The sequence below is a fragment of the Stomoxys calcitrans genome, chromosome 3 (assembly GCF_963082655.1).
Source record: "Stomoxys calcitrans chromosome 3, idStoCalc2.1, whole genome shotgun sequence".
In the NCBI taxonomy this organism is placed as follows: domain Eukaryota; kingdom Metazoa; phylum Arthropoda; class Insecta; order Diptera; family Muscidae; genus Stomoxys; species Stomoxys calcitrans.
The window spans coordinates 56,540,669-56,555,579 of record NC_081554.1 but is presented as its reverse complement, the minus strand read 5'-3'; the positions used below and the strand labels follow the sequence as shown (position 1 = coordinate 56,555,579).

Below are 14,911 nucleotides of genomic sequence, written 5' to 3'. Positions count from 1 at the left end.
TGCCATATCAACCGATCTTGGGTCTTGACTTCTTGAGCCTCTAGAGCGCGCAATTCTTATCCGATTAGAATGAAATTTTGCACAACGTGTTTTGTTATGATATCCAACAACTTTGCCAAGTATAGTTCAAATCGGTCCATAACCTGATATAGCTGCCATATAAACCGATCGTGGGTCTTGACTTCTTGAGCCTCTAGAGTGCGCAATTCTTATCCGATTGGAATGAAATTTTGCACAACGTGTTTTGTTATGATATCCAACAACTGTGCCAAGTATGGTTCAAATCGGTCCATAACATGATATAGCTGCCATATAAACCGATCTGGGATCTAGACTTCTTGAGCCTCTAGAGGTCGCAATTATTATCCGATTTGCCTGAAATTATGTACTACGGATCCTCTCATGACCATCAACATACGTGTTTATTATGATCTTAATCGGTCTATAGCCCAATACAGCTCCCATATAAATCGATCTCTCTATTTTACTTCTTGAGCCCCCAAAGTGCGCAATTCTTATTCGAATTGGCTGACATTTTACACAGGTCCCCAACATGTAATAATATAATAATAGCAGAGCAAATCTTTTCTTATATCCTTTTTTGCCTAAGAAGAGATGCCGGGAGAAGAACTCGGCAAATGCGATCCATGGTGGAGGGTATGTAAGATTCGGCCCGGCCGAACTTAGCACGCTTTTGCTTGTTAGAGGTTACTTTATAGTTTTTAGAGCGCACAACAAGCCGATTACTGGCTTAGGTGTATGTACTTAGTGGCATGGGGCGGATTAATATCTGTCTGTTTGGGGTCTTAAATGATTATTTCCAGTTGTTACAAATGGTATAAAGAAATTATTGGGTTGCCCAAAAAGTAATTGCGGATTTTTCATATAGTCGGCGTTGACAAATTTTTTCACAGCTTGTGACTCTGTAATTGCATTCTTTCTTCAGTCAGTTATCAGCTGTTACTTTTAGCTTGCTTTAGAAAAAAAAGTGTAAAAAAAGTATATTTGATTAAAGTTCATTCTAAGTTTTATTAAAAATGCATTTATTTTCTTTTAAAAAATACGCAATTACTTTTTGGGCAACCCTAGTATATCCCCATCCTAGGATGGAGGGTATAAAAATGACACGTATGCAAGAATGACGACTGGTTCGCGGACCCTGAACGTACCCTTCCTGGGTTGTTTGTCCACCTTTCATTTCCAGAAACACCATGAGTCTAGAGTTCATTTAGGGATCCTAAACATTCGACCTTACTGTGCTCGTATCCCAAGCCTTGGTCGCCACCATACCGTCCATATAAAATGTTTAAGATCTAAATTTCCAAGAAAATTTTCTAAAGATGTTCCCCAAAAGAGTTTTTGTAGCTCACTTTAAAAGTCACCCTCTCTGTGTGCAAAGCTTCTGCTGATTTATCCTATGTGCCTGTCTTTGTGTATCTGCATGGCTTAAGGTATTTGAGTGTGAAAAGAAAATGCAACCACTTTTAATGCGCTTTGCAACAATAACCGACTCTTTAACGGATAATAACAAATACTCGCAGTAATAACATTGTATTAAACCACTTTAAATACCTCATTCAACAAAAAGGAATTTCACACTTCACTCTTTAAATGCAGTGACTTCTTGAGATGCACATGGAGAAGCACTAACAACACTGACATGGTGGGTGGGGTATGGTAGATAGAGGTAGACGAGCTGATGGTGTTTGTCTTTGCCAGTGATGATATCGTGATTTTAGATTCGATGATGATAATGATGATGATGACGACAACGATGGTAATGGCAATGTCTGTTTCCTGGATACATCAGCTACCATCACCTGCCCACTATGCGCCATGGGGGCAGCAATGAATGTGCCATGGTTAAAGTGCTCACTCACACTCCTTCCTGTGTTAGCACAATCAACTAAATGTTGATAATGATGATACTGATGATGATAAACGTTTATTAAGCCATTTTGAGGCTCTACTCTACTCTAGACCCGGGAACATTGCCACAACCTTTAGTAAATGATCTCATAAAATTCAATTGGCATTTGGCACAACACTTCGACAACCCGCCCACTTTTTCCATCCGGCGCAGACGTTACTTTTTTTTCTATTGACATTAATTTGAATGACCATACGACAAGCTTGGACTAGGTCCAGACTCTGGGCAGTGAGTGGCTGGTGTGGTTTTGTTTTTCGTTGTTTTGAAAGCAACTACAAAGTGTCATTTAGATGCCATCAAGGTTCATTTGCTCAATTACTTTGAAATGACTTTTTAAATGCTTTGTTGAAATCGTCTTTCTGCTCGTTCTTTCTTTTTTTTGCGTACAATTTGCAATTTAGCCAGCTGTGTTGTCTTGTCGACAATTTAAATGAGTTTGAGAGACAATTTTCGTTTTAGAGACACTTTTTCAATTTAACAGAAAAAAAAATCGTGAAGCTGCGAAAACAAATCCATAGAAACAATGAGAAGAAGCCCAAAGTAAACACGCAAAAAATTAAAACAAATAAAAAACAATCTAAAATGGGGAGGAGGCCAAACTTTTTATTAGGTGTACTAGATAAATATTGACATTAGGTTGGGTAAGGTAAGGTTGACAAGAGGGTGAGGATTTAACCCGCCCATGCCTTGTTGGGCTTATAAAGTACGAATCTTATGTATAACCGCTTCACCATGGATCGCCTTTTTGAAGTTCTTTGCCCGGTATCTTTTTATGGGCCAACAAAAGATAATGGATAAAAATTGCCTTGTTACTGGAACTATATCAGGTTATGGACCGATTCGGAACATAAAGAGTGATTTGTTAAGAGCTTGATAACTTTTTTTAAAAAAAAAACGCATAAAATTTGCAAAATCTCATCGGTTCTTTATTTGAAACGTTAGATTGGTCCATGACATTTACTTTTTGAAGATAATTTCATTTAAATGTTGACCGCGGCTGCGTCTTAGGTGGTCCATTCGGAAAGTCCAATTTTGGGCAACTTTTTCGAGCATTTCGGCCGGAATAGCCCGAATTTCTTCGGAAATGTTGTCTTCCAAAGCTGGAATAGTTGCTGGCTTATTTCTGTAGACTTTAGACTTGACGTAGCCCCACAAAAAATAGTCTAAAGGCGTCAAATCGCATGATCTTGGTGGCCAACTTACCGGTCCATTTCTTGAGATGAATTGTTCTCCGAAGTTTTCCCTCAAAATGGCCATAGAATCGCGAGCTGTGTGGCATGTAGCGCCATCTTGTTGAAACCACATGTCAACCAAGTTCAGTTCTTCCATTTTTGGCAACAAAAAGTTTGTTAGCATCGAACGATAGCGATCGCCATTCACCGTAACGTTGCGTCCAACAGCATCTTTAAAAAATACGGTCCAATGATTCCACCAGCGTACAAACCACACCAAACAGTGCATTTTTCGGGATGCATGGGCAGTTCTTGAACGGCTTCTGGTTGCTCTTCACTCCAAATGCGGCAATTTTGCTTATTTACGTAGCCATTCAACCAGAAATGAGCCTCATCGCTGAACAAAATTTGTCGATAAAAAAGCGGATTTTCTGCCAACTTTTCTAGGGCCCATTCACTGAAAATTCGACGTTGTGGCAGATCGTTCGGCTTCAGTTCTTGCACGAGCTGTATTTTATACGGTTTTACACCAAGATCTTTGCGTAAAATCTTCGATGTGGTCGAATAACACAAACCCAATTGCTGCGAACGGCGACGAATCGACATTTCACGGTCTTCAGCAACACTCTCAGAAACAGACGCAATATTCTCTTCTGTACGCACTGTACGCATTCGTGTGGTTGGTTTAATGTCCAATAAAGTAAACTGAGTGCGAAACTTGGTCACAATCGCATTAATTGTTTGCTCACTTGGTCGATTATGTAGACCATAAATCGGACGTAAAGCGCGAAACACATTTCGAACCGAACACTGATTTTGGTAATAAAATTCAATGATTTGCAAGCGTTGCTCGTTAGTAAGTCTATTCATGATGAAATGTCAAAGCATACTGAGCATCTTTCTCTTTGACACCATGTCTGAAATCCCACGTGATCTGTCAAATACTAATGCATGAAAATCCTAACCTCAAAAAAATCACCCTTTACTTAGTTTGAATGTTGGAGACTTGGATAACAGAACTCATTGTGCAAAATTTCAGCCAAATCGGATAAGAATTGCGCCCTATAGGGGCTCAGGAAGTAAAATCGGTAGATCCGTTTATATGTGAGCTATATCAGGCTATAAACTGATTTAGACCATATTTAAATCTTGGACGTCTTGGCATTTTGAATCGACCTACCCATGTTCGTATTTGTGGCTGCGGTCCGCTACAACAGTATTTGTGTAACAACATGGAGAAAGCTTGTTGGACGTTTCCCATGACAGGGCGCAAAGCTCGTAGGAGCGAGAAAGTAGGTCATTCCCTAGCTCTCGAGACATACCCTAGGACTAGGTCTTCATCGAAGGATGAGACAGCAAGTTAGCAACGGGACGCTTGCTGAAGTCTTAAGCAAGGAAAATCACGACATAGAAGGTACTTCATTATGTGATATCCGCGAGGGGGGCGGACCCTCCCCTTAACCATAATTTTCTAAAACGCCAAATCTCGGAGATAGGTGCATCGATTTAAGTGAAATTTTGTGTGCCACCTTATGGTAACCCAAAAACACAAAGCTGGTATAAAACTTTGGGGTGAAAAAACCGCGGGGAACGCCCTACCCCAAAACCTACCCAAACGGTCTGTCTAAAGCACACAAATTAGGCTTTTGGAATTTTCCACAAATATTAACTATTAAAGTAGGTCAGTTGGGATTGTAAATGGGTCATATAGGTCCATGTTTTAATATAGCTCCCATTAATAAATTTATCTCGTATCTTGACTCCGTGAGCTTCTAGAAGGGCAATTACTATCCGATTTGGCTGAAATTTTATACTATGACGTTTAACAGATGTGCTAAATATGGATCGAATCAGTCCAAAGCTGATATTGCTCCCATACAAATCGGTATCCTGAAGCAAAGTGGTATCCTGAAATACTATTCTTCTTGACCCTCTAGAGGGCGTAACTCACATCCGATTTGGCTGACCCTCTAGGCACCATAATTCTTATCCGATTTGGCTGACCCTAAATAAGGCGTAATTCTTATTAGATTTGGCTGAATTGCATAGTGACTTCTCCTCTAACTTTCAACATACGTGCCAAGTATGGCCTGAATCGGTCTAAAACCTGATAACACCCATATAAGCGGATCTCACGATCATACTTGTTGAGCTCCCATAAAGCTCCCATATAAACCGGTATCCTGACAATATTATTTCTTGACCATCTTGGGGGCGTAACTCTTATCCGATTTGGCTGACCCTCTAAGCGGCGTAATTCTCATCCGATTTGCATGACCCTCAAGAAGGCGTAATTCTTTTCAGAATTTTGCATAGTGACTTCTCCTTTAACTTTCAAAATACAAGTATGGCCTGAATCGGTCTTAAACCTGATAACACCCATATAAGCGGGTCTCCCGATCATACTTCTAGAGCGGGTCTCCCAATCATACTTCTTGAGAAATTTTGCACAACGACTTTTTCTACAACCTTCAACATACGTCTCAAACATGGTCTGAATCGGTTCATAACCTGATATAGCCACCATAAAAACCGATTTTGGATCTTGACTTCTTGAACCTCTAGAGGTCTCAATTTTTATCCAATATGACCGAAATTTAGCATGAGGTGTTCCGTTTTGGCTTCCAATGATTGTACCAAGAATGGTTTAAATCAGTCCAAAATCTGATATAGCTCCCATATTAACCGATCTCCCGATTATACTTCTTGCACCTCTAGAGGATGCAATTCTTATCCGACTTGGATGATATTTTGCACAGTAACCTCTCCTATGACCTTCAACACACGTGCTAAGCAATGATGCAAATCCCGGGAATTGACCCAAATTTTTATAAAATTTTCGTACAGTTCTCTCAAATACCTTTCATATGAGTGCCATCTTGTTCCGTTTGGTGTACATGTCCATTTGGTGCATTATTTTGGGGTGGTTTGACGCGTCTGGGAATAAATCTCCTCCATTGATATATAAGTTTCGTATTGTACTCTGAAATACCTTTCGTTTGAAGCCCATATTGTCCTGATCGGCCTACATGTCTGTTTGGAGGTGATTTTTGGGGTGGGGCGGACCCCTTGGACTTGACCCCAAATTTTTATATAAATCTCGTATTCTACTTCAAATTACCTTTCATTTGACACCCATATTACCCATATCGGTTAATATGTCACTTTTGGGCGATTTCTGGCGGTGGGGGTGGAGCCCCCGAAAAATAATGTCGAATTGTTATATCTAGTTCGTACTCTACTCTTAAATACCTTTCATTTGATACCCATATTGTCCTAATCGGTTCCCATGTCCGTTTGGGTGGATTTTGGGGTAGGGCGTTCCCCGCGCTTTTTTGACCCCAAAGTTTTATACCAGCTTTGTGTTTTTAGATTACCATAAAGTGGCACACAAAACTTTACTTAAATCGATGCAGCTATCTCCGAGATCTGGCGTTTTTGAAAATTGTGGTTAAGGGGAGGGTCCGCCACCCTCGCGGATATGATAAAATGAAGTACCTTCTACGTCCTGATTTTGCTTGCTTAAGACTTCAGCAAGCATCTCGTTGCTAACTTGCAGTCTCATCCTTCGATGAAGACCTAGTCCTGAAGTATGTCTCGAGAGCTAGAGGATGACCCTCTTCCTCGCTCCAACGAGCTTTGCGCGCTGTCATGGGAAACGTCCAACAAGCTTTCTTTCGTGTAACAACAAATACTGCTGTAGCGGACCGCAGCCACAAATATCCGATTTACGTGGGTGGACCCTCTCCAGACTTCACCATTTGTTGTTGGGACTGGAGATTTCATGGAATCTTTCAGGATGCTCTGACGAAATCTGCTCGTCTTTGTTTTCCTTCCGATCTTTTTTTGCGTAAGAGGGCGCGGCCTTTCCTGCCGCCTTTCTTCGCTAAAATAGCGCCCATCTTCCTTTGTCGAAATGGTTGTGGCATACGATTGGGAAGCACAGTTACACCTAGAGACTATGGACTTCAAGAGCCTCCTTCCAACTTTTCCTAACTTCCATTGCGAGACAGTACTTAAAAACTCGAGCCCTGCGGTTCTGCTGTTTCGCGGGTCTCACTGAGATTCTCCGCTTGATACCGCTGATTGTACGCAACTGCCGTAGCCGCTTCTCCGTATGGAGCATTCCACTATTCGCAACCTGTGGACGCGCCCGGTAGCTCGCAGCTAAGCTTCTCGCAATGAAAACCCCACAGATCCGACCTCAATGTTCCAGCCTGTTAGTGCTCACAGCTATCCCGTGCCGGGAGTTGTATTTCTAAAATATCTATTGCGGGGGGATGACTTGCTCCTCCCAAGAGTTCTTCAAACCTGGGAGCTTTAGTTTGGCACTGAGACCTGAGACCTGATCCTTTTACCTGCTACCTTAGAAGTGGTTGGAGTGTCAGTTGTATGCCTGCAGTTTTAATTTTGGGGGCTTTCTCAGTACTTAAAAAGAGGGAGCTCTTTTTCTTCGGTAATGCACTGTTTTGCTCTTTGCTAGAACTGATCGTCTTAAAAGCTTCCATAGGCAGGGTGGAGTTTCTGTTTCCTATAGAAGTGAAATTTTGACAAAATTTGAAATTTCGACAAAATATCCTATTGAAATGAAATTTTGACAAAATTTCCCATAGAAAGGAAATTTTGAGAAAATTTCCCATAAAAATGAAATTTTGACAAAATTTCCTATAGAAATGAAATTTTGACGAAATTTCCTATAAAAAAGAAATTTTGACCAAATTTCCCATAGAAAGGAAATTTTGACAAAATTTCCCATAGAAAGGAAATTTTGACAAAATTTCCTATAGAAATGAAATTTTGACAAAATTTCCTATAGAAATGAAATTTTGACAAAATTTGAAATTTCGACAAAATTTCCTATTGAAATGAAATTTTGACAAAATTTCCCATAGAAAGGAAATTTTGACAAAATTTCCCATAGAAATGAAATTTTGACAAAATTTCCTATAGAAATGAAATTTTGACAAAATTTCCTATAGAAATGAAATTTTAACAAAATTTCCCATGGAAAGGAAATTTTGACAAAATTTCCTATAGAAATTAAATTTTGACAAAATTTCCTATAGAAATTAAATTTTGACAAAATTTCCTATAGAAATTAAATCTTGGCAAATTTCCTATTGAAATTAAATTTTAACATTTTCTATGGAAATGAAATTTTGACGAAATTTCCTATAGAAATGAAATTTTGACAAAATTTCCCATGGAAAGGAAATTTTGACAAAATTTCCTATAGAAATGAAATTTTGACAAAATTTGCTAAAGAAATTAAATTTTGACAAAATTTACTATAGAAATTAAATCTTGGCAAATTTGCTATTGAAATTAAATTTTTACAACATTTTCTATGGAAATGAAATTTTGTCGAAATTTCCTATAGAAATGAAATTTTGACAAAATTTCCTATACAAATGAAATTTTGACAAAATTTCCTTTGGAAATGAAATTTTGACAAAATTTCCTATAGAAATGAAATTTTGACAAAATTTCCTATAGAAATGAAATTTTGACAAAATTTCCTATAGAAATGAAATTTTGACAAAATTTCCTATAGAAATTAAATCTTGGCAAATTTGCTATTGAAATTAAATTTTGACAACATTTTCTATGGAAATGAAATTTTGCCGAAATTTCCTATAGAAATGACATTTTGACAAAATTTCCCACAGAAAGGAAATTTTGACAAAATTTCCCATAGAAATGAAATTTTGACAAAATTTCCCATAAAAAAGAAATTTTGACCAAATTTCCCATAGAAAGGAAATTTTGATAAAATTTCCCATAGAAAGGAAATTTGGCAAAATTTGCTATATAAATGAAATTTTGACAAAATTTCCCATAGAAATGAAATTTTGACAAAATTTCCCATAGAAATGAAATTTTGACAAAATTTCCCATAGAAATGAAATTTTGACAAAATTTCCCATAGAAATGAAATTTTGACAAAATTTCCCATAGAAATGGAATTTTGACAAAATTTCCCATAGAAATGGAATTTTGACAAAATTTCCCATAGAAAGGAAATTTTGACCAAATTTCCAATAGAAAGGAAATTTTGACAAAATTTCCCATAGAAAGGAAATTTTGACAAAATTTCCCATTGAAATGAAATTTTGACATAATTTCCCATAGAAATGAAATTTTGACAAAATTTCCCATAGAGAGGAAATTTTGATTAAATTTCTTTTGGAAATGGAATTTTGACAAAATTGCCTATAGAATTGATTTTTTGACAAAATTTCCTAAAGAAATGAAATTTTGACAAAATTTCCTATAGAAATGAATTTTTGACATAGAACTGAAATTTTGACAAAATTTCCTATAAAAATGAAATTTTGACAAATTTCCTACATAAATGGAATTTTGACAAAATTTCCCATAGACAGGAAATTTTGACAAATTTTCCTACAGAAATGAAATTTTGACAAAATTTCCATAGAAATGAAATTTTGACAAAATTTCCATAGAAATGAAATTTTGTCAAAGTTTCTCATAGAACGAAAATTTTGACAAAATTTCCCATAGAAATGAAATTTTGACAAAATTTCCCATAGAAAGGAAATTTTGACAAAATTAGCCATAGAAAGGAAATTTTGACACAGTTTCCCATAGAAAAGGAAATTTTGACCAAATATCCCATAGATAGGAAATTTTGACAAAATTTCCTATAGAAATGAGTTTTTGGCAAAAATTCCTAAAGAAATGAAAAACAAATTTCGTACAAAAATGAAATTATGACAAAATTCCCTAGGGTAATAAAATTTTTACAAAATTTCCTATTGAAATGATATTTTCACAAAATTTCCCTTAGAAATGAAATTTTATGTCATAACAATTAAACGCTCATTTTCCCTTTAACTTCGCTTCCAAAAATGTGTCACCAATCAACAAAAGCTATTTGTCTTTTTTTCTATCTTCCATTAAATAACAGGTGCTTATGAATTTATAAGCCATCTAGCAAACATAAACACAATTTCATTGTCAATGTCATGAAACGGGTATTGGAAAACGAATTAATGACAGTGTCAATCTAATCACAAAACATACAGACAAACACATAAACATGCGTAACAACAACAACAACAAAAATCACTACACAACCCCACTTCTCTCAGCACATAAATAAACCAATAATTGGATTAATCATACGCCTCCCATGTGGTGGCTGGGGGCTTGCAAACAAACGTAATACATTTGTAAGAGAAAATATAATTGAAATGTTATTGGTGTTGTTGTTACTTTTTTTTTCTCCAGTAGTGTTCGGTGCTTTGTGCTGATGACGATGATAATTGTGTAATAAAGTTATCTAAAAAAACAACAAAAACAATAGCTGTCAAATAAAAATGTACCGAAAATGGAAGAAAACCCCCAGCCTTAACAAATTAAATGTCAACAAATTTTCGGTTGGGCGAGTGTATGATTGCAAGTGATACAAATTTAAAGACATAATTGGCAACGAAATCTGTACATGGCATCACATCATTGGGGTATGGTTTGGCAGACAGATAGACAGACGGACGGACGGAATGTTTGGCGCACTCGTAAACACAAAAAAAAGGCAGTACCTGTTGAACCACTTTGGTGTCATGATTTTGGCTTTAATCTCCCCAACACTACACAAAAAAAACAACAACAACAACAACACCAAAATAACGTTTGTTATAAAGTAGCCCCCAAACATACCATAATAATGTCAGTAGCAACATCAATTTTGGTATTTGTTGTTGCTGCCGTAGTTGTTTGGCATTCATTTGCTGTGTCATCCATTCAGTCATTCATTCATTCATTCCAATGGGCCATTGATGTATTTACTCCTCGTTGTATTCCGTCATATTATTTTTAGATCATCAGCACGGAGACACCCAGTCAGTTATCTGTCTGCTGCCAGTAAGCCATAGACAGCAAGTGTTTGTGTGCGTCTGTCAGCGCACAAAGCCAAGTAACAAAATTGGCAACGAACACATATAAAACACAGATGCTTCCATTTTCGACGTGACCACAATACAATTACGCGCTTTTCATACCAAGGCATTGGTGACATCGGCAGCGCCACTCCAAATATGCCAAGCCAAATCGAGCCAAGCCATTACAGAAAAACCGGTGGAGTCAACTTCATTTAAGCTATGCCAACCCAGTTGGGGCTTTGCTTTGCTACTCACTTGGGTAGCCTTTTTTTTCTCGAAGTGTGTCACCTCACTGGTCACAGTGGACGACAGACATGACGATAGCAATTTAATGTAGGTGGAACATTGAAAAAGCTGACCAAGGATACTCATCAAAGCAGGCCTCGGGATACGAAGAAGTGTTGACAGTAAAAGTGAAGAAAAGGCCAAAAGTAAACATTTCTATGATGAAAGAACAAAAAATGGCTATTTGTAAAAAAATTCTAACAAAATTCACTTACAAGCCAAAACTTATAAAAAATCATAAAGATAAGAAGTTTTAAGAACATTTACCATGAAAAAGAAACTTTGGCAAAATTCACATGGAAATGAAATTTAACAAAAGGTTGTGTGAAAAAAAATTTCACAAAATTTTCCACAGAAAAGGATATTAACCGTGAAAAAGAGATCTTGACAAAATGTCTGATAGAAAAATAATTTTGAAAAAAATTTCTACGGAAAAGAAATTTTGACAAAATTTTCAATAAAAAAGCTAATTTTGTAAATTTTCATGAGCCAAAATTTTCCTGAAAGAATTTTGATAAAATTCCCCTAAAGGAAATTTTGATAAAATTTCCCTAAAGAAAATTTGGCAAAATTCACATGGAAATGAAATTTAATAAAATGTCGCGTGAAAAAAAATTTCACAAAATTTTCCACAGAAAAAGATATTAACCGTGAAAAAGATATATTGGCAAAATGTCTGATAGAAAAATAATTTTGAAAAAAATTCCTACGGAAAAGAAATTTTGACAAAATTTTCAATAAAAAAGCTAATTTTGTAAATTTTCATGAGCCAAAATTTTCCTGAAAGAATTTTGATAAAATTCCCCTAAAGGAAATTTTGATAAAATTTCCCTAAAGGAAATTTTGATAAAATTTCCCTAAAGGAAAAATTTTCCAAAAATTTCCCTTAAGGAAAATTTGACAAGCTTTCCCTGAGGAACGAAAATTTATCAAAATTTCCTATAAAAAAAATTGACAAATTTTCAAAACAAATTTTAGAAGTGGTTACTTTTAGTACTTTCCTTTAGGAAGGCGTATTTGTAGAACACTTTCCTTTAGGAAAGGGTACATTTAGTACACTTTCCTTTAGGAAAGAATGCTTTTAGTACACTTCTCTTTAGGAAAGTGTAATTTTAGTACACTTCCATTTAGGAAAGCATACTTTTAGTACACTTTCCTTAAGGAGAGGGTACATTTAATACACTTTCGTTATGGAAGGGTACTTTAAGTACACTTTCTTTTAGGAAGGTGTACTTTTAGTTCACTTTAGGAAAGGGTACTTTTAGTACACTTCCCTTGGGAAAGGGCAATTTTAATACACTTTCCTTTGGGAAAGGGTACTTTTAGTACACCTTCCTTTAGCAAAGGTTTCTTTTAGTACACTTTCCTTTAGGAAAGGATACTTTTAGTACACTTTGTAAAACTTTCGTTAGGCAAATGCACTTATTGTGAACTTTCCTTGAGGAAAGTGTATTTTTAGTACACTTTCCTTTAGGAAAAAGTACTTTTAGTACAAAGGGTACTTTTGCACACATTTCTTTACGAAAAGGTACTTTTTGTGCACTTTTCTTTAGGAAAGGGTATTTTTAGTACACTTAACTTTGGGAAGGGGTACTTTTAGTACACTTTCTTTTAGAAAACGGAAAAATTATTTTCCTTTAGGAAAGGGTACCTTTAGTAAAATTTCTTTTAGGACAGAAAACTTTTAGTACACTTTTTTACGAAATCGTACTTTTAGTACGTTTTTTTAGGAAATGGTACTTTAGTTCAACTTTCACATTATACGAAATGGTATTTTTAGTTCACTTGTTTACGAAATGATACTTTTAGTACGTTTTATTTAGGAAATGGTACTTTAGTACAACTTAGGAATGGGTACTTTAAGGAATGGGTACTTTAAGTAAAATTTTCTTTAGGAAAAGGTACTTTTAGTATAATTTCTTTTAGAAATAGGTTTTTTTAGCACAATTTCCCTCAGGAAAGGGTACTTTAAGAATACTTTTCTTTTAAAATTCGTACTTTTAGTATAGTTTTCCTAAGGAAATGGTACTTTTAGTACATTTCTATTAGATAAGATTACCTTTTGTGCATCCCCTTTAAGTAAGGGTACTTTAAGTACACCTTCCTTTAGGCAAGCGCACTTTTAGTACATCTTTCATTTAGTAAAATGTGCTTTTGGTACACTTTCCTTTAGGAAAGGGTACTTTTGTACCCCTTTCTCTTTAAGAAAATGTACTTTTTTACACTTTTCCTTAGGAAAGAGTATATTAGTACACTTTCCTTAGGAAAGCTTACTTTTAGTACACTTTCTTTCAGGAAAGGGTACTTTTAGTACACCTTCCTTCAGGAAAGGGTATATTAGTACACTTTTCTTCAGAAGAGAATACGTTTAGTACACTTTCCTTTAGAAATTTTAGGAAAGCATAGTTTTAGTACACTTTTCTTACTTAGCTTAAGGAAAGTGAATTAAAAGTAAGGGCATTTTAGTACACTTTCCTTTAGGAAATACCCTAATACTAATTTTCTTTTAGTATTTTTAGTACACTTTTCTTTGGGAAAGGCGCACATAACAATACTTTGTGTTCACCTTCCTTTAGCTAAGGATACTTTTACTACATCTTCCTATAGGTAATGGTGCTTTTACTACACCTTCCTTTAAGGAATCTTATATATAAAAATTATTTGTCGGTTTGTTTGTTTGTTTGTATGTGTGTTCCTTATAGACTCAAAAAGGGCTGAACCAATTTCCATAGAATTTTAACTGATGATGTAAATTGGACCCATGGTGAATATAGGGTACTAAATTTTTTGATATCTGAAGAGGGGGGGGCGGACCCTCCCCCTTACCCTAATTTTCAGAAACGCCAGATCTCGGTGATGCGATTTAAGCGAAATTTTATGTGCTCTCTTATAGTACCCTAAAAATAAAAATTTGGTATCCAAATATCGGATGGGGTGCCTAGGGGGGCCGCCCCACCCCCAATACCTACCAAATATATATTTAGACCAACCACAGCAATATGGGACTCAAATGAAAGGTATTTGGCATAAGAAAATGTATCTGGTATCCAGTTGTCGTACCAAGTGTAAGGCGGACCACCCCAACGCCCTAAACACCCTTAAATCGGACATATTTACCGACCATTGCAATATGGGACTTAAATAAAAGGTATTTGCGAGTAGAATAGGAATCTGATGTCCAAATGAGGGACCAAGTTTCTGGGGGTCTACTCCTTACCCAAACAAGACTTATTAGTGACCATGGCAATATGGGACTTTAATAATGCAATGAAATCTCAAATGTCATGTTGGAATAAAATTTTGACAAAATTTTCCATAGGACTGAATTTTTGACAAAATTTCCCTTGGAAATGATATGTTGACAAAATTTCCTATACGACACTCCATTTAAACAAGGCCCACTTTTAGGCTATCAAATCTTTCTCGACATCAATGTGGAGAGCAAAGAGTGTCATAAACAAATCTCAAACACTTTCATGCTACTGCACCAGCAACCTCACCTACAAGGCACAAGTCAATCTGTTTAAAAGTTAATTTACATTCGTGGTCATGTTTGACAGTACAGCCATGAAACTCAAAGTGTGTAAATGACTGGGTGCATCTAAACACTTTCGCCTACA

General features: G+C 36.1%; 1 protein-coding gene across 1 annotated transcript in view; it reads left to right on the top strand.

Annotated features, from left to right (window-relative positions):
* LOC106089703 (uncharacterized) overlaps positions 1-14,911 on the top strand; it is a 340,612-nt gene that overhangs the window by 243,193 nt on the left and 82,508 nt on the right. The gene's annotated exons all lie outside the window — the stretch shown is intronic.